This window comes from Sciurus carolinensis, chromosome 9, assembly GCF_902686445.1.
Source record: "Sciurus carolinensis chromosome 9, mSciCar1.2, whole genome shotgun sequence".
NCBI lineage: Eukaryota > Metazoa > Chordata > Mammalia > Rodentia > Sciuridae > Sciurus > Sciurus carolinensis.
This window is the reverse complement of record NC_062221.1, coordinates 76,789,185-76,816,588: the sequence shown is the minus strand read 5'-3', so window position 1 is coordinate 76,816,588 and position 27,404 is coordinate 76,789,185. Positions and strand designations below refer to the sequence as shown.

The 27,404-nt window shown below is 36.0% G+C and overlaps 1 protein-coding gene across 2 annotated transcripts in view; it reads right to left on the bottom strand.

Moving 5' to 3' along the window:
* Window positions 1-27,404, bottom strand: part of Lsamp (limbic system associated membrane protein) — a 596,100-nt gene that overhangs the window by 136,768 nt on the left and 431,928 nt on the right. The window lies entirely within an intron of this gene.

Below are 27,404 nucleotides of genomic sequence, written 5' to 3'. Positions count from 1 at the left end.
ATTACTTTCTCCTTTATAGGAAAGCTCCCATCATTATCAAGGGTCAAAATTCTACCAATATTCAAAGAAGCAAAAGGTGTCTACTTGTAAAAACGTGGTCATCAGACAAAGTCAGACTACAATGATTGAGTCAGTTTCTCCTTTTATCAGCTGATAATTATCTCCCACTGTTACAGAAACCATTGTGGACAATCTGTACTTTAAGAGAACACAAGAATCAGAAAAATGTTATGTTCTCTTATGTACAAAATTTGAACTGCAGTGCATACAGTTCCATTCATATCTTCATTTTATGCTTCATTTTACAACCATAAGCATAATGACTCCATCATTTCAAGTGTTACTTTGACCTAGAAACCCTTGATGTGCTAAGTTTGCTAAGATGCTTATTTCCAGGTCCCACTTCTGGAGCTTTTGATTCAGTAGGTCTGCAGTAAAACTGAAGAGTGAATATTTTTAAAGATTTCTGAGAAATTTTCAAGCTAGAGATCTTCAGCCACCCTTGGGAAACTGGACAAAAACGATCTTGGGCATTTAGATTTATGTTAAAGGTGAAAATAGAATCATGCTGTCATCCATGGCTTTAACAAACCATCCAAATGCAATTGTCAACATTAGTGCTTTATTAGATCAACCTTATAGTCTAATGGAAGGAGAGAAGCTCAAATAACAATTATTCAATGAAATTTTTAAAAAAGCACTTGTTAAATTGCATGTACAAATGGTATAATTTAAGAAAAGCTGAGAGGAGTAAAGATTATTTTCAATTATAAGGTTCAAGAGATGAATGCATTTGAAGTGAGATTTGAAAAGTGAGCATTTATGGTGGAGGATTTCAGTATTAGAAAAAGGTAGGAAAAAAAACACCTGGAAAAGATTTGCCCTGTGGTACACAGGTGAGTCAGTTAGGCAGGAATCAGGACCTACATCTGGGGGTACTGGGAGGAGGGCCTGGGGTGGTCTGCTGAGCTAAGAGTTGGTTCATAGAGCTATTCCCATTGTCCCATGATTTGGTTCTGAATTCTCTTTGGGAATACTTCATCTGTACTAACTCTTCCTCTCCACCCACCTTACTGGGAAGCTGGAGAGCTGGCAGTTCTCTTTCACAGAAAAGTCAAGATGAAACTCTCTATTCCCCTTACCTGAGGTATCTGCCCTCAGAGAACAAGTTGGATACCTGTTCTTGATGCTCTGCTCTGGTCATTAGATTGACTGCCATCCTCGAAAATCAGTTAGACCCTGAGCATATGACTAGCAGGGTCTGCTATTTACTCCTTGGGGTCTTACTTCCTTAAGCTCCTACTGTGAAACATTTTCTTAACAAATAGGCCTCTGTATGTCCTTATTAAGCTGTTCTCACTTAAGTGGGCACTTACCCAAAATACTATGTAACCTTCTTCGGTCTAATCAGAAGCTCAAATGAAACTGCACATGTGAAAATTCAGAGCTTTCTGCTCTTCATCTGCCCTTACCACTGCCTCTGGAGAGCCCCTGGCAGGATCTGGGGGTGTGGGTAGCTCTTAGAAGATCCCACTTTGCCAAGAACATCTGAACCAGTCCTCAAACAAGTCTTTGGGGAAATACCCAACTGCCTTCTAACTGCTTCTCTTTCTCCCTGAGGGAAAATAAATCTCTCTGTAACAGGCTTGTTTAGGAACAATTTGCCAGGAGCTATCCTGATGGCTCCAAATCCAGGGACTCCTGAAGAAGAAAATGATACATAACCAAACCTACAGATTTTCAGTGCAGCTTTAAAAACAACCATTAATACAGTTTTCCCACAGTACTTAATGAGGATGACAGTTGGTGGTAATGATAAATTTCTGACTGTACAATCTTGCCAGGGGCTCTCCAGGGAAGGAAGCTGCTGCTGGCTGAGGCATTGAGAGTTTGTTCTCAACTCTTCTCAGTAGGAATGTCCTTGCTTATGCTGCTGAACAGATGAAGGGCTGAAGGTGAGGTATTAGCTCTCATTGAAAGTAAGATCGTATCTAACTTAGGTAATTAAAGATAATCTCTTTGGATACATGCATTGTTATCAATAACTCAACAGTTTTGCCTATTTGAGATTCAGCCTCATGTTTCACACTAAATCCTTGGGTGATTGTCAATTTGAAATTTTAAAGGGGACTTCATCAGCTAACTATTTAGCTCCCTTCAACTCCATCCTCTTATAATTTCCCTGTTCCTGATGGAAACAAAAATAGTGGATTAAAAAACTTCTGTGGTCCCAGTGTACTTGGTTCTACCAGTCCTGAAGTAGTCTTAGCTATCTTTCTGAAGAGATGAATATAGTGACAAATAAATCATAACTTATCTCATTTATTAATTATAATAATATAATATAATGCTCTTTGTGTCATTACCCACATTTTACAGATAAAGAAATTGAGACCCAGAGAGCAAAGATGCTGTTCAAAGTCACATGTCTCAAAAATAGCAGAACCAGAATTGGAACCCAAGACTAACTCCAGAACCAGAGCTCTTTTATCTCCATAGCATCGTGCCTCTCCCTGGTTCACAACCCATCCACGTATGTCCTTCACCTCTGTGCATTTGCTCATACTATCCGTGCAACCTGAACAGATTCCCCATGTACATTCCTTTCCTTACCTACATCTTTCAGAAGTCTATATATTTTCTCAAGGTTGACATTAAATACCATTTTTTTCTATGAAGTTCATCCTAATTTTCATTTCCTCTTCTGTCCACCCCTTTAACCAGCTATGGGTTCCATTTTGAATACTCTCAGCACTTTCCTTACAATTTGTATGGTTCTTATCTTATTTTTGCTTTTCTTCTTGGCTATTCAACGTGAACTCTCAAATTGTGGTTCATTCATATGCCAGAAAGGCTTACTCCAATAGTTTTCACATAATGGGTTTTCTCAATAAATATCTATGGAATATAATTGGCTGAAAGCATTCCTAAAATCCATCTGGGTTAGAGCTCAGACTAAGTATTTGTACAAATCAGGTGTTCATTTATGGGGGCCAGGGATCACATGTCTTTGTATCCCATTCAGGGGACTGAGAGTTGGGATGTGAGTCTAGGGCTCTACAAAGTTTAAGATATTATCAAGTGTGGGGTGGGGCAGGGAGGAGAAACTAAATTATCAAAGGTCACAGGACTCTGAAGCTTCAAAACCACTGAAGTGTGATTCAGATCACCTTCACACCAATGCAGAATTATTTTTACTACATCATGCTGACACAAACAGAACGACTAGTGACATTTAAAATATCGTGCCATCAATTTTTCTTGTCCTGGAGTTCAACAACTTTTCCTTTGTAATGTACCTGGAAACTTTAGAAGAAATCAGAACTTAGCTTTCAGAAATACCATGATTTAGCAGCTTTTTAAAAAATTTAATAGAGCCTGCACTATCATAGAAACTCTGCTCAAGTAGATACTGCTCAATTATTCACAGGTGGATCATCAAAAGCAAATTTTGCTTTTGAGTTCTTATTGACATTATTACCTATTCAATTCAGTTAAATCTCTGTTAAGGCAACTTTAGTGTACTTGTCTTCTGAAGTTTTAAAATACAATAAGAGTTTGAAGGAAAGACTGTTTTAAAGTCAAACTTCTAAATAGAACATCCCCTGAAAAGTCCACTTACAAATTTAACACATTTTGATTGAATGAAGCATAATAATCAATATAAAAATTAATGCCATAAAAAGATTTCCCATTTGTAAATATGACCAAGCATTATGATAAACCTTCTGTTGAGAAAAATTATGAGTTAGGACTTTTAAAAAAACACACAGTAATGCATGATCTCACTTATAGGTGGAGTTAAAAGAAGTCCTACTCAGAGAAGCAGAAGGTAGAATGGTAGTTCCCAGGGGCTCAGTGGAGGGTAAGATAGACGTAGGGAGATGCTGGTCAACAGGTAAGGGATTTCAGTTACGTAAGAGGACTCACCTCCAACCATTTTTGTACAACTATTAACTATAGTTAATAATGATGTATTGCATGCTTAAAAATCCCCCCAAAATTTAAAATGCTTTTACCATAACAAATAAATATTTGAGGTAATGGCTATGTTAATTAGCTTCATTAGTCATTCCATAAATCATATCAAATATTAAAACATCATATTGCATGCAATAAATATTTACAAGTATGGGAATGAATTTAAATTTTTTTATAAGTTTAAAAACCTATAAAACTCATTGTATCAGAGATCAACCAAGGTAGTTGGATTTGGGGGGCCAAGATCCCAGAAGGGAAGGCAAGCACTTATTGACTCATAATGTGGGGCAAAGAGGCTGAGAGAGGGCAGCAGTCCCCGAACTGGAATGTGGTGCTACCAAAACAACCAGGGCTCTTTTCACAATCCTGAGATATGCAAGAAAATTCCCCTAAAGACCTATGTCCATTTTCAAGTTGGGTATCTGTGGGCAAGATGACAAGAAACCAAGCAGAAATCAGCCACTGGCTGCTTAGAAAATCTAAGCAGAGATGGTACTAAGGGATGAAAATTGAAGTTAAGCTTGCTAAGGGACCATATGAAATGACACTCAAAGTGAAGACATGAATCAAGAAAAATAAGAATGAAAATATAGCTCGAACAAAGAAAAAAATTAATAATATGACAGCATACAAATGTCAACAATTACATTAAATACAAATACATGAAACAGTGCAATTAGGATACTGATTTTCAAATTGGTTACCAAAATACCAAGTTATGTGCTGCTTCAAAGAGATATGCCTTAAATATAAGGGCGCAAAAAGAGAAAAGTTATAACATGCAAACATTGAACAAAAAAGTTACATACCTAAACTAGGATTAAAACCAATGTAGAGCAGGGTTTACTATTAGAGGTAAAGAAGGACTTTCTTAAATAATAAAATAATAAACAGAAGATACACAATGCTAAAGTAGGATACATCTAATTGCATACTCTCAAAATACAAAAAGCAAAAATTTTCAGACATAGAGGGATAAATAGAACGATTGACAATCATAGAAGAGTTTAAAATTTTCTTCAGTGAGTGGTAGAAGAGGCAGAAGGAGAAAAAAAAAACATAAGGGATACAGAAGATTTGAAAAACTTAATTGAATAGTGACCTAATTGGCCTATATAAAACAGTCTACACAAATGGAGAATAAAACATATTTTTAAGTGCACCTAGGACATTTACAGAAATTTCTCATATCCTGGACCATAAAGCAAGGCTCAGTAATTTTGAAAGAACTAAAATCTTACAGAGAGTATGATAATATGACTGCAATTTAAAAAAATCTAGGACTCAACAATGGAAAGGTAGCTAAGAAAATGCCAAACATTTCAAATTAAGCAACACTTTTCTAAATAAGTCACAGGTCAAAGAAAGAAATTACATTGGAAATTAGGACTATTTTGAACAGAGTAACAATAAAAACAATACATAGAACGTTTTGAAAGTAAAGCTAAACTAATACAGTAAATTTATTCTTTAAATAAGTGTATCAATAAAAAGGCTAGAACTCAATAGTATAAGCTAATTTTTATCTCAAGTAATTATAAAATAAATGACAAACAAATAAAATAGGAAAATAAATAATTAGTAATAAAAAGAAAAGAAACAATAAAAGGTAGAAATTAATAGAAGAGAAGTCAGGTATACTATGAGGAAAATAAAGTCTAATATTAGTTCTATGTAAAGACAAATGAAATTGATAAACTCCATGTAAGAAAATTTACAGAAAGACAGTGACCAAAAAAAACTGTAATTATCAGGAATGAATAGGTTGGCAATATTACAAAATTTAATTTATATAATTTAATGATGTTAAGAATATACTAAGTGAATGTTGTAAACAACATTGTGCAAATTAATTTGGAAAACTGAATGAAACTAATATATACCTTGGAAAACAATTTATCAAAATCATATAAGAAAAATCAGAAAATATTTACATTAGATTAGTCTAATATATGTTTAAGGAAGTTGGTACACATAAAATTTTCCTAAAAAGTGTGAAGTATTTATTTATAAGGACATCTACTATCTCTTCTAATATTATTATACTGAAGCTCTCAGATTATGGAATAAGGGAAAGAAAATAATGGAGGCTGTGATAATTGTAAAGTAAGTACTAAATGGTCATTAATTGCAGGTGGCATAATAGTGTAAAAGAAATATATATGCAGGACTGAGTGAAAGATATCAGAAGAATTGTACTTCTTTTGTGTCACATATCAAATCTAAGGATATATTGCTCATTTACTAATTTATTTATTTTTTATTTTTGGTACTAGGTTTTGAACCCAGGGTCAATTTACCACTAATTTACAGCCCTTTTTATGTTTTATTTTGAGACAGGATCTCACTAAGTTGCTGAGGCTGAATTTGAATTTGCAATCCTTCTGCCTCAGCCTCCCAAGTTGCTAGGATTACAGACCTGCATCAGGTGTGCACACTGTGTCTGTATCTTTTACTTCTTAACAGTTTATTTTTTGCTTAATCCCCAATCCTTCTTCCTGCTTTCCAGCTGTCACATTATATCCATAAGAAGCTTGATAAATATGGGTTAAAGATTTATTTATTTATTTTTGCTTACTATTTTCTGAGTCTGCCTATTTGCAATACCTGCAAATTTTCCCCATCCATCTCTGGCATCTGGGCTGCCAGGGACAGCCAGCCCAGAAGCACAGTGTGATTGTGGACAACTCACATTGGGTGTGCTATTTGCTGAAGGACAGTGCCCTTCCTCCACTTCTTCACCCTCAGGCATTCATGTACTTAGCTCTGTGAGATTATGCTGATGGGATGAAACTGACCTGCATGCTTATCTTGATAGACAGGTACAGGGATATTGCCATGGGAATCATGAAAAATCAAGTCCTGAATGCACAGGGACTTTTTCAGCAAGAGGCTAGAGAAGTTGAAATAGATATGGCAAATGGAGAGAGAAAGAGTCCTAGAAAAATGCAAGGGTGTGATACATTCCTCTTAAATGCATTAGCTACAGCACTGAAATAGAGCACTCATTTGTATTGAAGCCAAAGTCTTTCAATGTTGGGACCAAATATATATTAGAATAAAAGGGCAATGTGTTTTTAACCAAACGTATGATTTTAAGATGGGTGGCAAATAAAAGGCATTCTCTTTCCCGAACCCAGCATTTATTAGAAGTTACCTTTATGATATTCTTTTATCAAAAAAGATACTGGCCCAATCTTTTAAAATAACTCCATAATTATTTCCTTCTCAGGGGACTAAATTCTGTTACAGACCTGTTTCTGTTCATTCCTGACTTCATGGGTCCACTTAGTGTAGTATCTTATGCCAGGCAGTTTGTACTTGACTTCTGTATCACTCTTCCATCTTTTTACTTAGTAATGTTTTGATATTTTATCTTGTAACTTGGTGGTAAACCTTGACCTCACAGCAGTCCTTGCATCCTGAATAGTATTTCTCTCATTTCCTGTATCTCAAAAATTAAAACTTGTTCTACTCATGTCCAGGTTTAGTCTTGATTCTCTTTTTTCTAAAATACCATGGAAGATGATGTTCACATCTCACTAAAATAGTGGTTGTATCAAACTTTATTAATTTCTTTACAAAAATTTATTAATCACCTACTGTATATAGATATTGTACTAAGGGTGGGGATACAACTATAAACAAATACAGTGTGGTACTTGCTCTCAGGGAATTTACAGGTTGGTGTGAGCAACAGGTATTTTCAAGAGTCATTGTATTAACCCTCAATGGGAAAAGAAGAGGAATACTAACAACCCAGAAGGTAACTCTGTGTGTGTGTGAATGCTCACAGGCATGCTCATGTGTGTGTGTGAGATCAGGTAAAACTTTCTGGCAGAAATGCTATGGAAGCTGAGATCTAAGGCATAAGTCAGAATAAGTCAAGTATTTTTATGGACAATAGCAAAATAAAGTTTCCTCTGGTTGATGTCTTATGGTACCCACACTATACTGGTCAGGGAGTTCGTGAGGTTTTAAAGTTACTGCTAACATAAATCTCTAGCATGAATGCTATTGGTCCTGAGAAAGTCAGTGACCCTCTTCGTCAGGGGGCCTGTGCAAGGAGTGAGGTACTGTGAATAACCCCCACAGCATGTATTGGACCAGCATTAGACTTTTTTTTTTTCTTTTTTTAGTGTTTTGGCAGACAGCTGGGGAGATAGTTCAATAGTAGGGTACTTGTCTAGCATGTGTAAGGTCCTAGACTTTATCCCTGTTACCTAAAAAAAAGAAAGAAAGAAAAGAAAAAAGATGAAAGGAGTTTTTGTAGAGAATTCAAATTGCTGCTAAGGATAAAACTTAACCTGAGCTATGGAACAGGCTCACCGGGTATGTGGGGTATGTGACTAAGTTCAAAAAGCAGCTACCCTGATCCACCTTCTTGTCCAAAATTTTATCTGCAGATCTACTGCCCTTTAGGAAGAGTTTGGGACTGCTCCTGTTTTTATTATTTCTACTTAGCTGTGCTGAGAAACTTATAGACTAAAGGGAAAGACCTGGCAAAGTACTGGGGTATCGACATCATTAGATTGGGACCTAAACCTGCACATACAGAGTATTCTGATCTCTGTTCCTGGATATCCTGTTAGCCTTCATCACCCCTCATGGGTTTCTTGAAGAATGAGTATTCTTCAACGGCCAGAGGCTTTCTAGAACCTGAAAACCTGTTTCTCTGCAGACTTTTTGAAAGCCCAGTGTATTTAAATATTCCTCCAAAAAGCAGTTATGATCAGAATTTTTACCCAAACCCCTACATTTCTCCCATTTTAAGAGTACCCTGATGCTATCCCTGTGTCTGTAAATATTTTATAGAAGCATAACTCAAATTAACTAAATTATTTAAGTGGGGTAAAGATATCCATGACAAGCATGAGAATCCTGGTCTTTTTATGTGAAGAAGCCTAGAACTCATAGAACGTCAAAGCATGTACTAAACAACCAGGAAGTTGCACTCATGATAGATGGGGGAGTTCCTTCCATGTCACATCCACCCTCAAGGGTCACAACTACTATGCAAATGGCTTATGTTGGAAAACAAAATCTATTTCTTTAGGGAACTTCCACGAGCACTTTGTGACCATAGACTATCCTACTGTTCAGTGATGCCTTGTCCATTCTGTTTGTCTCAAATGAAATTCTGAAAATCCTGAGGCCATAGAACCAATACACAAATCTATTTCTATCTGTGTCCCTTCTTTACAATTACTTAAACTCAAATACATTTGTGGCAGCCCAATGGAACCACATGACCCTCAAAGGGACCCTGAGAATAATAGTTAATTCATCAGTTGTCTTGCTCTTATATGAGAAGTAGGTCATCACTGTTGAGTTCAATACCAGGTCAAAATAGTCAGGGAATTTGTGTTATCCATGACAGATTTGAATGACTGCATAGTATAATTTCAATGAATGTGATGATTATTTTCCATCTCGAATCCCTGCTGTATTCTTGTAGTTTGGTGTATACAGCAAATCCACTTTGTGCCATTTTCTGGTGTTCATCATCTGCAGAAGAACTTTCAAAAATATGTTCTTCTGAACAATATAGCTTCCATCTGTAACTAAATTTTCATTTTGTTATGAAGGGTCTTTGTCTACTACCCCCATGTCACCTTTAAATTTTTTCCAACATTTTCAGGTTTGTGCTGCTAGGTTTCCAAGGAATGTAGTGAGAGAGGAAGAAAGCTCCTCTGCTCCCTGAATGAGAGAGGTTAGGAGAACAGTCTAGTCTTACCAGGAGTGCAGAAATAACTAGTACAGAGCCTGTTGTATTTTTTTGAAATGAACATAATTAAATTTTATCTATTAACATGAATATATGTGTAGATGTATACATACATATTTAGGCTCATTTTATGAAGAATTTTAATAGTTATATCAATGGATTGTTTCAGAAGTTGAAAAGTACCTTTCTTGATATCTTTTTAATTATATAAGACTAATAGAACTTTAAGGGGTGGAATTATTGTCTGTACGTAAGATGATGTGGACTTCAACAAATGTTCACTATGTATTTAATTTTCCAGCTAGATTACAGATGACTAAGGGGTAAGGATCATTTCTGTATGATACTTCGACAGTCTCAAAACAGTGTTTTTCAATGGTGAGCATTTGAAAGTTTCAGAGGTGTTTGTGAAATTCTAGGCTGTCATTGTTAGTGCTTCTCTTCCGATTTGCTCAGACACTATAAACCCTAGAGGGGAAGGGAAGCGGAAATGCAGGGAGCAGTGAAGTTGATCTAACATCCCTGAAGGTCAGCCAGCAAGCTAGAGGGAAGGACAGAATTAGAACTCACACCCCTCAATTTTCCAGGCCGTTGCTTAGCCCACTGAACCCCACTGCCTCTGACGCAGTGCATTAATATAGACTGTGGAACACAGATTGCTTGAACATATGGCAGAGAAGATGAGAAGATAATATTCTGTGGCAGGGTTCGTTTCTGCAGACGGGTGGCTGCAAAGGCTGTTTTTCTACACAGGATTCAGCAAGTGAAGCGTTAAGCGCTTTTCTTATTTTTGTCTCCAAATGATACAACTTTTCCCCTTGAATGAGATCAATTTCTGGGCGTTGCTGTTGTTAGGGGAAGCTCATGGAAGTGAGGCCAGGAGTGCAGGCCTCCCCCAGAGGCTCTGGTGAGGCATAAATAAGGCCCCTGTGGAGCACACAGCATTGTGCCTGCAGGGGTGCCTAGTGATTGCCAGTTTCCTCTCTTTCCTCAGCAAATCACATCCTGAAGTTAGAACACAGATTCTGGAATTGTTTCCTGATACCGAAGTTTCCATTGTCCTTATTAGTAATCTATAATGTTCTATGTTCTGAATATGGCCACTTATTTCTTTCATTACTATCACTAGATGCTGCTAATAATCTAGTTCATTGGGAAAGGTAGTGGGCAAGTAATTGTGGATTTTAGCCCCAGATTTTTTTTTTTTTTCCTTGTGAGACAGAAATATAGCATTTGCAGAGAGGAAAAGGAAACCAGAACACATGAGTGTTGTCAATACATCCAAGGCGTAGAGTCTGAAAGTGTGAGAACTTCAGTCAAGATTTAGGGCTGTACTCTTTCAAATTGTTGGGTACACCAAGAGGAGGAAATGGCATGGTTCAATGTCCCTCTCCTCTACTTACGGGTGGTCAAGATGTGCAATATAATGGAGTTCAACATAAGAGTTCGGCTGGAAAAATAGAGGGTTTTGTAACTAAAAGATAGTTTCACAACTCTGATTTAGGAAATGTCTAGTTCATGCGAAAAAAATGTAGCAGTTTCAGATCATGAGTGTTGGTTATAGGCAGAATGTAGCTCTGCATCTAACTCACACTTACTGGGCCGTAGTTTCTGTACCTATGGCACTAAGGAAATAATTTTGCCTATCCTTACAGGCTTGTAATGAGGCCTGAATCAGGTAATACATGGAGGTATTCTATATTTCTCTTGGCAGACAGTAAGCACTCAGTAAAAGGAATTTGCTATTATAATGTTATTAATTGGTGTGTGTGTGTGTGTGTGTGTGTGTGTGTGTGTGTTTTCCCTATTAGTAGGTTTATTCCCACAGGTTATAAGACCCTTTCTCATGGAAAAAGAGCACAAAATATTCTGGTGGCAAAGAGAATAGAGAGACAGAGACATACACCAAGGCAGATGGATGGTATCTCAGGGTCTGGGTCATGCTGGCTGACTGAACATGCTATAGACCAAACTAAAGATTTGTGTTCAGAATATGACTGTATTTGGGAATGAGGTCTTTTCAGGGGTAATTAAAATAAAATGAAGTCATTCGCATGAGCCCTAAGCCAATATGACTGGTGTTCCTGGGGAAGGAGGGACACTTACCAGTCAAGGAGAAGGCACTAGAGCAAGCTTAGCTTCCGAATTGTGAGGAGATGAGTTTCTGTTGTTAAGAAGCCCAGTCTAAAGCACTTTGTTATGGTGGCCCTAGAAGTCCTGGAGAATTCATATTTTAGCTTAATTCAGACTGATGGCTTTTCTTTACAAATCCACTCTCTGGGAAAAATGTTGAAGTCTGGTATTCCCTTGGAATTTCAGCCGTACTCTTCCTTCTCCCTAAGTGAAATGTTTCTGGCGTATGTTGGGATCTCTTAGGCACCCCCATATCAGTGTTTTCACTTTCTTAGCTGACATATTTCAGTCAGCTTTTCCTCAGATGGTTCCCTCATCTCCTCTCCTTTCAGAGTAATTGTAATGGCCTCTCCAATATGCAGCTGGCATTACTTTCCAGCTGCCACTGGGGCCTGGCATGTTCACCACCTATAGAAAGGATTTAGAGAGAGCTAGCAAACCAGGATTTTATCAGCAAAATAATGCTGGCCAAAATAATACCTCTGGAATAGCCTGAAATCAGCTATTAAATACAAGGTAAACAAACAAAATCATTAATTATTTTCCCTATGGAGGGTTTTATATTTTTTAATCCAGTACACCCAAAATGAAACAATTATCAAAGAAAGCTCCCCAATTAGTTGTCAGTTCAAAGCAACCTCAATCAGCCAGCAAGCTTGAGCTGCCTCACACTCACCAAACTCAACTGCTCTGTGCCAGCCACATTAAACTTGTCTGCCATCAATCCCCAGGTCTCCTTTGCAGAAGCAGCTTAACGAGATGAGGGAGCTGGCATCACCAAGAGGCTAAAGCTATTTTAGAGGGACTGGGAGAAGCTGAGAAAGGAGCAGTGGTGGAGCAAAGCAAGATATAGGCCATTAAGCAACAGGATTTTTCTCCTGAGATCTTCTCATGTTGTCATTTCCATGCTGATGTGTTTTCCAACCTCCTGAAGTCAGAAGAGGCAGTGGAAGATGAGTGACGAAGCCCCAAATCGCAGCAAGCTGGCCACCCTTATACAAGTTTTATCTTATGGACAAACTGGAGGACACTACCAATTCTCATTTTTCTCTTTGCAACTCCCAGGATGAGCTACAGTTTCAGGTTGGGGATTCTTTTGGAAATCACAGTGAGAAACATGAAGAAAAGCACAAGTTGTTTTCAACCTCTCAGACCAGTCTGGCTTGAAGCAAATTCAGTTTATATAACTATGGGGGAGCTGATGGAGCTCTCTCTCCCCTGTGCTGTCAAGGTGGGGGGCCTCAGTTCTGGCAATAGGACCAGAAAGAGAAGTGACTCTGTAACTAAACAGAAAAACAGTTCCCAGTCAATACTCTGAGCTAGCAAGGAGTACATCCCATCATGTCAAGTGGGACAGGGCGACCTTCTCCTGCCTCTCTTTTCCTGGAGACAAAGTTCAGAGGCTCATAAAGACCTCTGCAGTTCTGAATCTGGAGGAGTTCCTGGGAGTATAAGCTAAACTTGGATTTGAAATGCTTCCCTCCTGCTGTTCTTAAATAACATTGACAACAATAACAGGTATTTATACCAAGAGAGTCCTTCAGAACCTTTATTAAATCCTTTCAAATATACTCTCTTGCTTCCATCCGGCAAAGATAATATGCTTTGTGACAAGTGCCTAGGAGACGACTACACAGCTTTTGACTACTGGAACCACCTGTTGTTTAAAATAACTCCCTTATTTGTGTCCAGATTCTGACAGATGCCCAGAACTGACCTGCATATTTCTTTGACCCCACAAAGTGATTTGCTGTATTTTTAAAGGAATAAACTTGGCAAGAAAGACCTTAGTGAACAAGTTGTTTGACCACACAGTTGATGTTTCAATTAGAATTGTAATCAAGTAACCACCCAACCTGTGCCCGAAATCCTAGGATGAAGAATTATAGAATTGACTACGTCCTGCATATTGACTCTTACTGAACACATTTTCCCTTCATGTGCTAAATAAAACTCCCTAAAATTAATTCCATTTAACCTACTTCTTACCCCAAAAGCAATGAGTATAACATTGCTTGTATAGAACATGACCAGTGTTGGGAGAGTAATGTTTTCTTCACCTCTTTTATTATACCATTTGGGATATTTCTCTAATGACTAAACAGGACAGTGATGCTATCTCTGACCTTGGTGTAAGAAGATCCAGGTGTACGTCCCAGCTTGATCAATTACTACTTTGTAAATTGGGAGGCCTATCAATCTCACCATCTATTGGTAAAATGGGAATAAAACTGTATTTCCTCAAGAGAGTTGTGAGTTAAACAGGAAAATAGACGTGAAAGGAATTTGCAAATGGAACTGCTACATATACATAAATTGTTTATTCATATTTTAACTTTTAGGTTACTCCTTGGAAAATTGTGCCAAAGTGGGTAGAAAAGGAAAGGGGCAAGAAGATAGTAATTTAATTAGATCCACAGGACATTGCCTTCACATGCGTAGATGGGGCCCCTAGCCCTTCGGATTTCAGCACATTGATATGTGGTAACTTAATATGCAAATGTAGGCCTCAGAGGGCACCCAGTCTCCACATGTGCCAATTAATCAAAGGAAACAGTATCATTCTCTAATTCCACTAATTAGAGGATCATCCATAGCTACCAGGTTTCTAAGCTACTGAGGTTTAATAAATTTGCAATAAATTATGAGTAATACATTAGCCAGGGACTAAATTGCTACTGAGGGCTCTGGTTATCTATTAAGTTTTTTTCCCCTCTAATTTTATTCTTCTTATTTTCCATCTTAAAAATAGTTCTGAACACCTTGATTGTGTGAGGTCACAGAATCCCCATGGGTCATTTTAAGAAGTAGTCCGGAAATAGTATATCAGTGCAACTATTAAATAACATGACTAGAATTTTAACAAATGTACCAGAATGAATTCATTCAAATGGTGCTTCCTTCAAAACGGTCACTTTGTAAATTTGTACACTTGTTCTAATGATACCACCATGGCTAAAAAGTAGGATATCCTTTGATAGATGCTTTTATATGCTCATTTATTATTCTGAATATTCTCAGAGGTGGCAATTTGGAGTTATCTATAAGATGCTTGGATATGCTCTGGTTATTATGATGCTATGGCAGATGATCAAGCAGAAGAATCCTATCTGTGTTCACTTGAAGGACCCATCTCATTACTTATATGACCCTGTGACAGTATAGAGAATGACAGAACAAAACTGTGGCCATTAGATTTGACACAAGCATAAAACTGAACTTGAAGCCAGGATCAGTGGTACCTGCCCGCAATTCTAGCTACTCAGGAAGCTGAGGCAGGAGGACTGCGAGTGTGAAGGCAGCCACGGAAACAGTGAGACCATCTCAAAATTAAAAAAAAAAAAAAAAATGGGGGGACTGGAGATGTAGCCCAGTGGTAGAGTGCCCCATGGGTTCAATCCCTAATAATGCAAAAAAAAATTGAATTTGATTGAGGGTTCAGTGGTTACAACTATTTTAGATCTATTTTAAGTCTGTGTCAGAGACTTTTAGCTTCACTCAGAGCACAGGTATATGAGACTGAGGTCATCGTTCATAGTGGTCCTGTACCTAGAATGTTTTTGCAACCCAAACTATGCTTATTCTTTAAAGCTCATTTAAATGCCATTGTAATTATAAAGATTTTCCTGATGTTTCTGATCAGCAATGTTTGCTCTGTTCTTTGAACTTTCATTTTACTTTAGTTGAACTATTTTAATGGTATTTCTTACTTTCTGTGTTTTATTGTTCTTAGTTTTTACTTAGTTCTCATCATTTCTTATAGGTAGTGAACTCTTTGATGGTGGGTTTTGTGTTTGATTTATCTTAGAATCTCACGTATCAACTAGAGTAGGCTTTGGTATTACAACTATCTAATTAAAACGATCAAATGAATTCATTATTCAGCAGTTCAATTGTCATTATATACACACAGCAACAACCACATATACAGAAGTGTGTCTAAAAATTACCTCATTTACTTACTTAAAATATCACTCTTAATGGACAGGTGTCATTAAGTATTTCCTTTAAAATTAGAAGAGTTCAAGAATGCCCTCTATCACCACTTCTATTTTGCATTATGTTGGAGGTGTTACACAGTATCATAGGACAGGAATAAAAAGAAATATAAGGACAAAAAGGAAAGAAACAAGACATTAATTATGCACAGATGATAAAATTTCTATACAGAAACTCAATCTATACATTTTTGGAATACAGGGAATTTGGATGGATGTACAATGAAGAAACAAAACAACTGCATTTCTATACAACAGCAAAAAATCAGCCTGAAAAAGAATATTTCTATAAAGAAAAGACTAGCAGTATCAACATTATTACACATGTGGGGATAAATCTAACACGTTATTTGCTGGACCTTTATGATTAAAATCATAAAACATAACTGAAAGCCATTGAAGAAAACCAAATGAAAAGTATACCATAGTGTTGTGGTTTGGATCTGGAAGGTCCCCTAAAGGCCCATGTATCGAAGGCTTGAACCCCAGAACAATAGTGTTCTGAGGTGGAGTTCCTTGGAAATGATTGACTCATGAGGGCACTGACCTCATCAGTGGACAAATAAATTGATGGTTTAAAAGCTTGATGGCATTATTGAAGAGGTGGTAGAAACTTTAGGAGGTAGGGCCTAGTTAGAGAAAGTAGGTCACTAGGGGCATAACCTGGTAGGGTGTTTCTTGTCTCTGGCCTTCTCTCTCTCCCTCTCTCTTTCTCTCTCTCTCTCTCTCTCTCTCTCTCTCTCTCTCTCTCTCTCTCTATCTATCTATCTATCTCTCTCTCTTTTCCAACTGTTATAAGCTGAGCAGGTTTCATCCACCACAATTTCACCATGATGCTCTCTGTTTCACCTCTATTGCCTCAAAGCAATAGAGACAATCAACCATCAACAGAAACCTCTGAAACATAGAACCAAAATAAATCATTCCTCTTAGGTTGTTTTTCTCAGGTATTTATACATTGATGAAAGATGACTAACACAGATAGCCATGAATAAGAATACCTAGTGTATGCAGATGTTAGTTCTTCTTTCATTGATCACTAGATTTACTGTGCAACCTCTTTCTTGTTGTTGACCTTGATAAGCTAGTTTTAAAAAGTGTGTGTAAGAACAAAGGACATAGAGTAACTCAGAAATACCAAATGGACAAAGGTAAGGATCCCTCCTGGCAAAAGATTCTTTGAAAGCTCATGTCTATAATTGTCAGGATCATGGCTATCTCCACCACTGTTATCCTTCCCCTATCCTCTTTGTGTTATTAGTTTGTACCATTTGTTTATGTTCCTGACATTTTATTAGGTATTTTATGTCATTATTTCAATTAATCCCAACTATTAAATAAGTTAGATATTATTATTTTTTCAAAATTTTGATTCACTGTACATAAATGGGGTACAACTATCGTTTCTCTGGTTGTACATGAAGTACAGTCACACCGTTTGCGTAATCTTACAAGTACATAGGGTAATGATGTTAGTCTCATTCTATTATCTTTCCTTCCCTCCACCCCCTCTCCACCCCTAATTTTCTTCTATACAGTCCATCCTTCCTCCATTCTTGCCTCCCTCCTACTCCCCATTATGTATCATCATCCACTTATCTGAGAAATCATTCTGCCTTTGGATTTTTGGGATTGGCTTATTTCACTTTAGCATGATATTCTCCAACTCCATCCATTTACCTGCAAATGCCATAATTTTATTCTTCTTTATGACTGAATAATATTCCACTGTGTTTATATACCACTATTTCTTTCTCCATTCATCTATTGAAGGGCATCTAGGTTGGTTCCACATCCTATGAGCTAGATATTATTAATCCTTCCTAAGCTCTTGGAACTGAGTCTCAGCACAGTGAATAAATTAGACTTCTCACAGCTAGTAAATGGCAGTCAGTTCCTAGGTTCAAATGCAAACCCATCTGTTTCCAAAATGTAACTTCCCAACATCTATATTATACTACTATTCTATAGCCCTCATTTCAAGTATGACTATTTTTACTGTCACTCATTCAGTGACAAAAATGAGTATGATGACTTCTCTGAAGCAATGTTCATGGAGATATTCTAAAGGAATAACAGAAAAGGAAAAATATATATATGTATATATATAATATATATACATATATATAATATTTATATACATATATATAATATATAATATGTTTATTCCTTTTCATATATATATATATATATATATATATATATATATATAAATGACTGATTACTGACAGTACCTCTGAGAGGTTGGAAGATGAGAGACGGAGAAAAGAGAAAACATGCAGGACATACTGAAAAATTGAGGGCAAAAGGATAGAAATGAAGTAAGACAAATTAAAACCAGGGAAATAGGCAGGGGTCAGGGGGAGGAAGGATCAGGAGAATGAACAGAAAATAATAAGACCATCCTAAAGAATTTATTTTTTCCTTTCCCCAGAAGCCTCTTTCCTCACCTTGGAATAGGTGTTTCATCTTTTGAAATGAGTTGGATAAATAAGAAGAAAAAGTTGAAAAGTAATTTCAAGTCCACAGAGCAAACCCTAGGATAGATTGTTTTTCCCCTGCCAGTCTTTCATCCAGAAAGCTTTAAGGTCTTTGTGGTTTTGGCAATAATTATAGCAGTAATAATAATGCTACCTCGCTGGTGCTTTCCTGTTGGCAGCATGTCTGTACCAATCAGTTTGTCATGATAATATCTTCAAGATCACATACTAATTTGCATGAATCCATTTGTTAGTCTACAAGAGTAAAGGGTCTTTCATGCCCTTGGAACTTAGTGTATTTGAGGCTATCTTGGACATCTGCACTAAAGAGGTATTTGTAGGGCAGAATAAAGAAGTTCTTCATTTACTTATTGTGTATATTTGAATATTTTAGCTGTGCATTTGAATGTATGTATCACAGATATATGTAGACAATTCTATGGGGTGTGAAAATTGAGATTGTTAAGGCAAGAGCATGACACTTTTGCACTTGAAAAATTCTTTTAAAAATAGAATATTTACCTACTTATTCAAAGAGATAATTTTGGTACTGCTGGTTAGCAGGTGGGATAGGTGAAAGAACTCTTCTTTCTCTGAATTCAGTGATGTTTGCATTATCATGAGACCTATTATCTATGCGTATTATGTGGTTTTTATAACAATCCTTGTACATTATAATTCATTTAATACTTTTTATTTTAATGGCATGTTATAAGAGTTGAGGATGGGAGAGAGAAGAAGATAGAGTAGTGGGAAGCATTCACTCAGCCAGGGCAGTTTAGGGCTAGAAAATTCTAGTACCTGTTCAGATCATTAGAAGGCATGTGAATTAATGGTGAGGTGGTGAGGTAGACAGGTAGTGTATATGAGGCTGAAGGAGAAGCTGTGGAGCAGTGGTCCTGGAGTGAGGAAAGGGATACACAACAGCTTTCTTAACTCTTCATTTTAAAAGTTCAAAATGGTGCAACTAATGAGGGAGGTATTACGATGAGGCGTGCCTGTACATATATTTGTTCATTTTTCAAAATTTTCACAATAAAAGGAGAGGTCAAAAACAAGTTGACGTGTTTATATTACAATGGCACGAAAGACTATTGTTAGAACTTTCATGATAAAACTGTTTCAAAGGGTTTTATCTTATCTTCAAAAGCCCTCAGAGGAATACTTTCTTTTGCTTTCAAGATACTCAAAGGACTCTCGCTTTTATATGAAAACTAGTCCTCTTAATTTCAGTGAACTGATTGACCTAGTACTAGTGAAGCTTTGAAACCACTTTTGGCTTCAAGTCCTCCTAATTATTGTTTTTTTGCTTCTATCAAACTTCAATAATATGCTAGATATTACCTTGTTAGCTCTTCCTAAAAGTTAACAAAAATCATAAAGCCTTCTTACTCTTTTGGTGACTTCAACATTTAATTTACTTGGCTATTAGCTCTCATTAAAGTGAATATCACCCTGGAACTTTTTTCTTTTACCTATTATATATGAAATTTATTAATCAGACTATCTATTAGATGATAAAATGTTTAATGGAAAATTTCATAATATTTTACATAATAGGTGCTCAATAAATATTTATTCAATGAAGAAATGAACAAAGTATTCACATAGGTTTAGCAGAAACATGATTTCTGGAAAAATTGCATTCCTTCCTATCTTCTTCCCTGGGATTGCATTTGGAATTGAATTTAACTATCATTGAAGAAGGTGTATTGTCTGAAAAAATTTTTATGTCTGTACAAAAATAGATCTTAAACATTATATAAGTGAATTAGATAAAGATGTAGAAAATAAGTTCAAGAGTAAAAATTTTATTTGGTTTAGGACACTAATAGAAAGAATCTAATGGAAGGAAATCTATGAATTTTTGACCATAACTATAGACTTAGCTACTCGTTGTTTTTTTTTTTTTTTTTTTTTTTTTGGTACTGGGGATTGAACTCAGGGGCATTTAACCACTGAACCACATCCCCAGCCCTTTTGTATTTTATTTAGAGACAGGGTCTCACTGAGTTGCTTAGGGCCTTGCTAAGTTGCTGAGGCTGGCTTTGAACTTGTGATCCTCTTTCAGCCTCCTGAGCTTCTGGGATTATGGGTGTACGCCACCACACCGAGTCACTTATTCTTTGAAAAAACTTCAACTTCTTACTTTATGAATAAACTTCAGTTTATAAATAAAATTCAGAGAATTACTAAAAACAATGTTGCCAGCATTCAGGATGTTCAAAGAAATGGTAAATTAAAAGGAAAGTTAAAAAACAAAAACTTGAAACTGTATTAATCTACTAAGAGTGGCTACAAAAATTAATCACTTGACTCTAAGAGTGTAGGAAAAACAAAAGTAGTGGCAAAGTAATAGTTCCATATGCTAAAATTTCCCCATTACTATGAGTTCAGTGAAGCTACCAGACTTATTATTCTACCTGAAGGGGTGATGATAAATTTAAAATATTTGGATTAAGATTAAGGGCATTGACTTTGAAATCAGACAAAAATGTTATTTTGCACTATTCAACAAATTCATATAAACATCAGCTTATTTATTGGTAAAAATTTAAAAACAGATAAGTGATAGGATTATTTTGAGAAATTAGCAGGATAATATATATAATAACCTTAACATCTAGCACAATAAATTTTGAATTATATGTTGTTTACTGCTGGATCAATCAACAAAAGCTTCACAGAGAAGGATAATAAGAAAGGCTATTACTGGTAAACAAGATAGAATGAATAAAGGGATTGAAACAGGAGAAGGACATGTAGTCTGAAAGTAGTATTAGATCTTTGAAAGAAAGAAAGGGGAGATACATCTAGAAATATGGGATATCACCAGATGGTGGATGGTGTTAAATGTTATTTTAAGGAGTTTGGATCTTATTCAATGGATAATAAAAAGCAATTAAACATTTTGTAGTAGTAAAATGACATGATTTAAATTGTACTTTAGGAAGATTAATTTGGCAGCAATCTATAAGGGCAAATTAGAGATGAGAATGACTAGATGAGGGACGTCCCTCTAGGAGAATAAGACCACACGTTAAGGAACAATGAGGTCTTGAGCTAGAATGGTGGTGGTGGTGAAAGGAATTATGCAGACAGTGTGAATTTAACCTATGTTTTGTAGGTGGAACTAATAGGGTTTGGCTTTGGCAATGGAGGATAGTAAGAAGCCAGAGAGAGAAACAAGTCAGAGCTATTTTGAAAGGTGGCAGAGAGTATGGTATTTCCTGACCAGTCAACTTCAGTAGATCTGTAAGGGCAAGAGTGTGATGAATGGAAGTTCAAGGGAGTGACAGAGAAGGGAGATGATGGTGTAGAGACAGTGGATAGACTCATTCAAGAATAAACTCTTCTTCATCTCTGTGTCTTCCAAGTTATCCTACTTTTCTGGACACAGAGGTTTCTAAACCACCAAACCATTGACTTTTCCTTGGTCAACATCCTAGATAAACTGCATTGTGATACATTATTGAGCTCTTGGCATTCTTAAATAATATCTTCTGTGTAAATAGAACACAAGTATGTATGTCTAATACTTATGTTTCCCATGAGCTCTAGCTCTTATTTCTAACCATCTATGTAGTCATTTTTATGTAGCTTCACTTGTTTACCTATCTCACATGCAAACTGGGCAGGTCCTAAGAGTCCCCTCTTCCAAAAGCAACTTTTCTCCTTGGTTTTTATCATTTCACAATTATCCCAGTCATTACACGTCAAAACCTTACTCAACACTTTGATTTTTTCCCTTTTTTCACATCAATAATTAATAAATTCTTTAGCTTCTGTCATCAAGCTTAACACTCTTCTTCATTTTCTTTCTCATTACTCTAGAGGCAATTGAAGTCTTCTCCAGACTGCATTCCTGTCTCTCCTCATTTCAATCTGTCTTATTTGTGGTCGCTAGATTAGTCTCCTTAAAAAGAAATATGATCTTGTCAAAAATTGTTGGTGGCTTCTCACTGTCTACTTAATTAAGGGCAAATTTATAAGCCTTTTCATGAATACTCTCCATAAAATATCTCTAGTTTTTCAGAGAGAATAACAACTCTTTTATTTGGGTTCAAAACAATTAAGAGCACAAGGACGAGATAAGGAAAGACAGAAAGGTGTAGAAGGAAGAAACTGGTTTAGCCGCTGCAAAACTAAGGTGACTAATTTTATTGGACACATAATATATATGTGCTAATAAACTCAATCTGAATTAGAAGGAGGTGAGCATAAATAAGCAACAAGAAAAGTTATCACCATTGAAGGGACTTCTATTTGAAGAAAAAGATTTCAGGAGCAAATAGAAGAGTATGATCTCGAGACTTTGGACAGTACAGTATTATTTTATCCTATTGGTCAGGATTCACTCAGGTAGTATCCTTTAAAGTGGATGTAGAAAAATTAAGAACATTCTTAGGAGAAGGAACTTGATGTTAAATGAAGAAAATGGAATAATTTCATATTATAAAAAATATTGTTTAAGGAACTGATACTTGGCTTGAACATGAGATTTAGCATGTTCTGAGATATCTTTTCAGTATATGAAAAATGATGGAGTGGAGAGTTACTTTAACTTATTCAGTATGGTTGACACTAAAAACCAGTAGGTAGAAAACAGATAGATTTACCCTTTTTTCTATACTCAAGGTAGAAAAGAAGTTTCTCCTAATCATTTCCAACAATGATTTTATTGTTCAGAGAAAGTTTGTGTATTCTGCAGAGTATCATGAGTTGAAATTCAATCTCCACTGTGCAATGTTAAGAGATTGGAAACTTCGCTGATCATTGTGTTTACAGGTGAGTCTTTGGGAAGTGACTAGAATTACATAGGTCATTAGAGTGGAGTCCCTATGATTGCATCCTGGTGGTTTTGCAAAAAGAGGGAGTGAGATCAGACATGCACACACACACGCACACATACACATGCTTTCTCTCACCATGTCATGACTTGAACTGCCTCAGAACTCTGCCAGCAAGAAGGTCATCACGAGATGCAGGACCTTGAAGCTGTGATCTAAAATAAACTTCTTTTCTTTATAATTTACCTAGTCAATGGGAGTTGTCATCCTTCACCAAGATCTTTTAACATTCTGATTTATAATCTTCCCATCTGTAATTTAATATGAATTTTTGGAAAATGATGGTGCCAAGCAAGAAATTTCATTTCTCTTACAATAAGGACAAATTGTAAGGAGAAAATAAATTCAGAAATGCAGGATTATTAATGATACTTCTACTATCTGAACAAATTCTACCCTTTAGGGATTACCCCCAAGGTAAAACACAAACAGATGAAATGATGCCAAGAAGTTCTTTAAGAAAAATGTGAAGAGTAGTTACAAAGGAAAAAGATAAGAAATAAAATGAAATAGGGCAGGTCATCACTTATGGTCTCACAGTGACCTTGTTGATGGAGACTTGGGTTGTTGAGAAGTTGATTTCTACCATGGTACATGTCAAATTAAGATGTTGCAAAAAACATTCTACTTTTTGCATTAAGGAGTAAACTGGTGATAGCCAAATTTAATTGGAAGCAAAGGAGTTGAGTAAGAAGATGAAGTCAACTGTTTATAAAAATTTGGCACAAAAGGAATAAGAAATTCATTTATTGATAGAAAGGACAATATTTTAAAGTAGAAAAAAATCAATAAAACTGAGTTTTATGCATTTAAGACAGAGAACTAAGCATGAATAGAGAGAAATTGAAAAGGCAAAAGGAGATCAATACCTGGGGGCTGAAGAAATCAAATATTTAAAAGATTAGGGAAGTACATACAGATTGAGAGGTTAGACATGGGGAAGAAGGGTAAAGAAGGTAGAGAGAAAGGGAGGAGAGAAAAAACTAGGGTGGTCCTGTGGGAGCTTCTCCGTTAATCCTAGAACAATGCTTAGCTTAGACCTGTCTGTTTTAGGAGGGCTAGTCTGAAGAGGAGTGAAGGGAAGGTGAAAATGCTGATGTTCAACAACTCTAGCTGATGTGACAGAAAGAGGTGAGAGGAAGCCACGAATACTGTGGGATTTACAAGTTTGAAGAGAATGGGAAACGCTTGTCATTTCCAATATGAAATGCATGTGAGGTATTCAGAATGAGTTAGATGCAAGTTCTTTCCAGCAGTGAGGATTCAGCTGATATTAGAAAGCATGGCTGTGATGATTCTGTGCTTTTCTCAGGAAGTATCTTAGGGCTCAGGAACATAAACAGAAATTACACAGTGTCTACTATACAGATTGGAAGTTTAGAAAATAGTTTCTTGATATAACCTTGAACTAAACTTCCAAGAAAAATGGATGAATCTTCATTCCCTAAAATCCCCAGAATAGGATAAACAAGGAAATTCCTTTGAGACATGTGATTCCTTGAATAATAATTCAGATCATGATACATCAGGTTTCTCTACTCTAGATAAAGGGTAGAGATTATTCCTTCTAATCATGGTATATATTTCATTGGTGCAAATATTCACCTTTGCATACAATAGGTGTTTAATAAATGTCTGCTAATTCTAAGTGCTAATAGACGTTAGAGAGATTAAGATACCGTTAGCAAGGCTCATAATTTTTCTGCTTAAAGATGCCCTTTAATCATTAGCATATTTGTTTCACTGTTTTCCTTCCATAGATTATTAAGTTAGTCTTATAGTTTGAGCTCTAAAGTCAACTTGTATTTCAACTTAGTTTAAGATTTAGAACCTGAAATGCACTGTACTTCTTAAGCTTGTTGTACAAAATACATGAGGTAGCCCATTAAACTCCAAAAGTTTACCCTAAGATTGGGAGCAGTGTTGACATGTGGGAAAATACTTTCAAATTTTCAGAATGTTAATTCTTTGCTAGTTCTTTTCTCCCTTAAATAAAGATCCCTTCATTTAAACTGTACACCTTTTTTCATTTAAAGTTTCATAAAATACTAAAAAAATAGATTTTTTTCTATTAATGTTAGCTGTTGAAATCTTCTCTTTTTAATTTTGAAATTTTTCATAGTTCTCAGAACTTCTAAACAGATTTTTTTTTGGCAAAGTCTCAATGTTTTTTCCTGTATAAAAGAAAAATAAGCCCTTAGTGATTTCTTAGTTCAGAGTTTGCCTTTCTTTGAATGTAGAAAGAAAAGAGTCTCAATTTCCACTTTGAGACTATAGATAGTAGGAAACATTTCTGTATGAATTTGTATACGTATTCTCTTCAATTCTAGTTTTAAACAAGCAAAATGGAAAATATTGAAATATAGCAATTTGACTGACCCATTTTGGAACTCTCAGATACTTTACATAATTATTGAGATCTTTGGGTTATTATCTGTACCAAGTCTTTTGAGGTTCATCCACCTCTGTTTTCCATTTAAAGGAGACCTCAGTCCTTGTGACTTCAGAAAGGACAAGCCCCAAGGTCCCAGCTGCGTTCCCCTTTTATCCCCTAATCTCAGTCATCTCACTCACCTCCTAAGGCCATGTATCTTTTGCTGTTCTCTGTTGCATGAAGTGGCCTTTATGCTTCAGAAAATTTAAAGGTCATTTTCCTTTCTTTGAAACCTCACTACATTTTGTTACTTACAGTGTTGGTTTCAGTGAAAGAAAACATAGGTGAATTGTTATTTCACTAGAGATAACCAGAGCTTTGAGTAGTACCTCCAAGAATTGTTTTTGACCCTGGGTCACAATGCCAGTATCCCAGACTGAGCTCTTCAAACTATAATCCAACAATGGCATAGTATTCTGGTTGAAGTGAATATTGTTCCATAAGAAATTGTTGTATTATGGAAAATATAGATAAAAAGAAGAAAGGAAGTAAGTTCAGTGATCAAATAGCCCTCCAAAGCTGAGTTTGCAGAAAAATGTCAGGAAACTAATATCCATTAAGGCTTTACAGTTATATTCTTTCTCATAAGTTATTAGATATTTATATAGAGCTGGCAATAAAAAAGAAAGCAACAGGTATTGTTATAAATCCCTTTTTGCTTGTTTTAGTTTCTGCTTCTTTTTTGTCAACGTTGATAGTGTAATCTCACAAAAAAATAAATAAACTGTGTCTTTTCTAAAGCTACAAAATACATTCTCCCAAACCCATTAACCCTGTAGATTTTGTAGAATTGCACTCCAATCCATTATTTTATAATCATATTACATACTTCAATGCTGGTTTTCATCCATTTTCTGACATCAGCATGTTGCTAGTCATGCAAAATGAATACTGATTGGATGGTATCTATTTGCTATGAATTCTGATTGGCTTGTTGCTCAGAAGCATGAAGGTCACTTGAATTGTTTTGTGCCTTAGTCAATATTGTCCCATGTTCTTTTGTAGGCCTGATTTCTGACAGCATTATTTAATAACAACAACAACACTATCAGGCAACAAAAATAAATCTGCACATCAGAATTCTAACCAAGAACCTTGTTTCCTTCCAACTTCCAAGGCAGAACTCCAGCTATGAAAATTAAATTATTCTCTTTGTGGCACCTTCCTTTCAATGGTTCCACAAGAAAATCTTTGCATAGATACAAAAGAAGCCCAGTCTGTGTGGGATTAGGGGTCTAGCAATAAAGATTACAGAGTCACTAATAGTGGGAAAATGTGATTTAGAGGATTAAAGTGTACCTATCTCAATCACTTCCAAGGTGTTGGTCAAATATTTTTTCTTTTAAAAAGAATGGCAATTTGGAGCATCAATGCTTCTACACTTTATTCATCTTTGAATGAAGTAGAATCTATAGAATAAAATTTAATCATCACTATCCATCCATTTTCCAGATAGAGAAGGGATAGAGTTTAGACATTTTGAGGCATTCAACTGTTATGGATGAAGGATAGGCAAGAACATCTTTCTGCAACTGATGGATATGCAAGGATGGACTGCATAAAGAAATTTATAGACAGAAAGTCAAGAATGGGAGACAACTACAGAACCAGACAGAACAATAGTTCAGCAAGTGCATTTGTCAAGTTTTCTAACTTCCTAAGTTAGCAACTGAGTTTCCAAATCATCTGGAGGCCTGTGATTAGTCCATACCTTGTTTCATAAGACAATGATTATTTATTTAAACACTTATTTATTTTGGGTAAAAGGGAAAATTATCCAAACTGGTTCAGAAGTCAGCA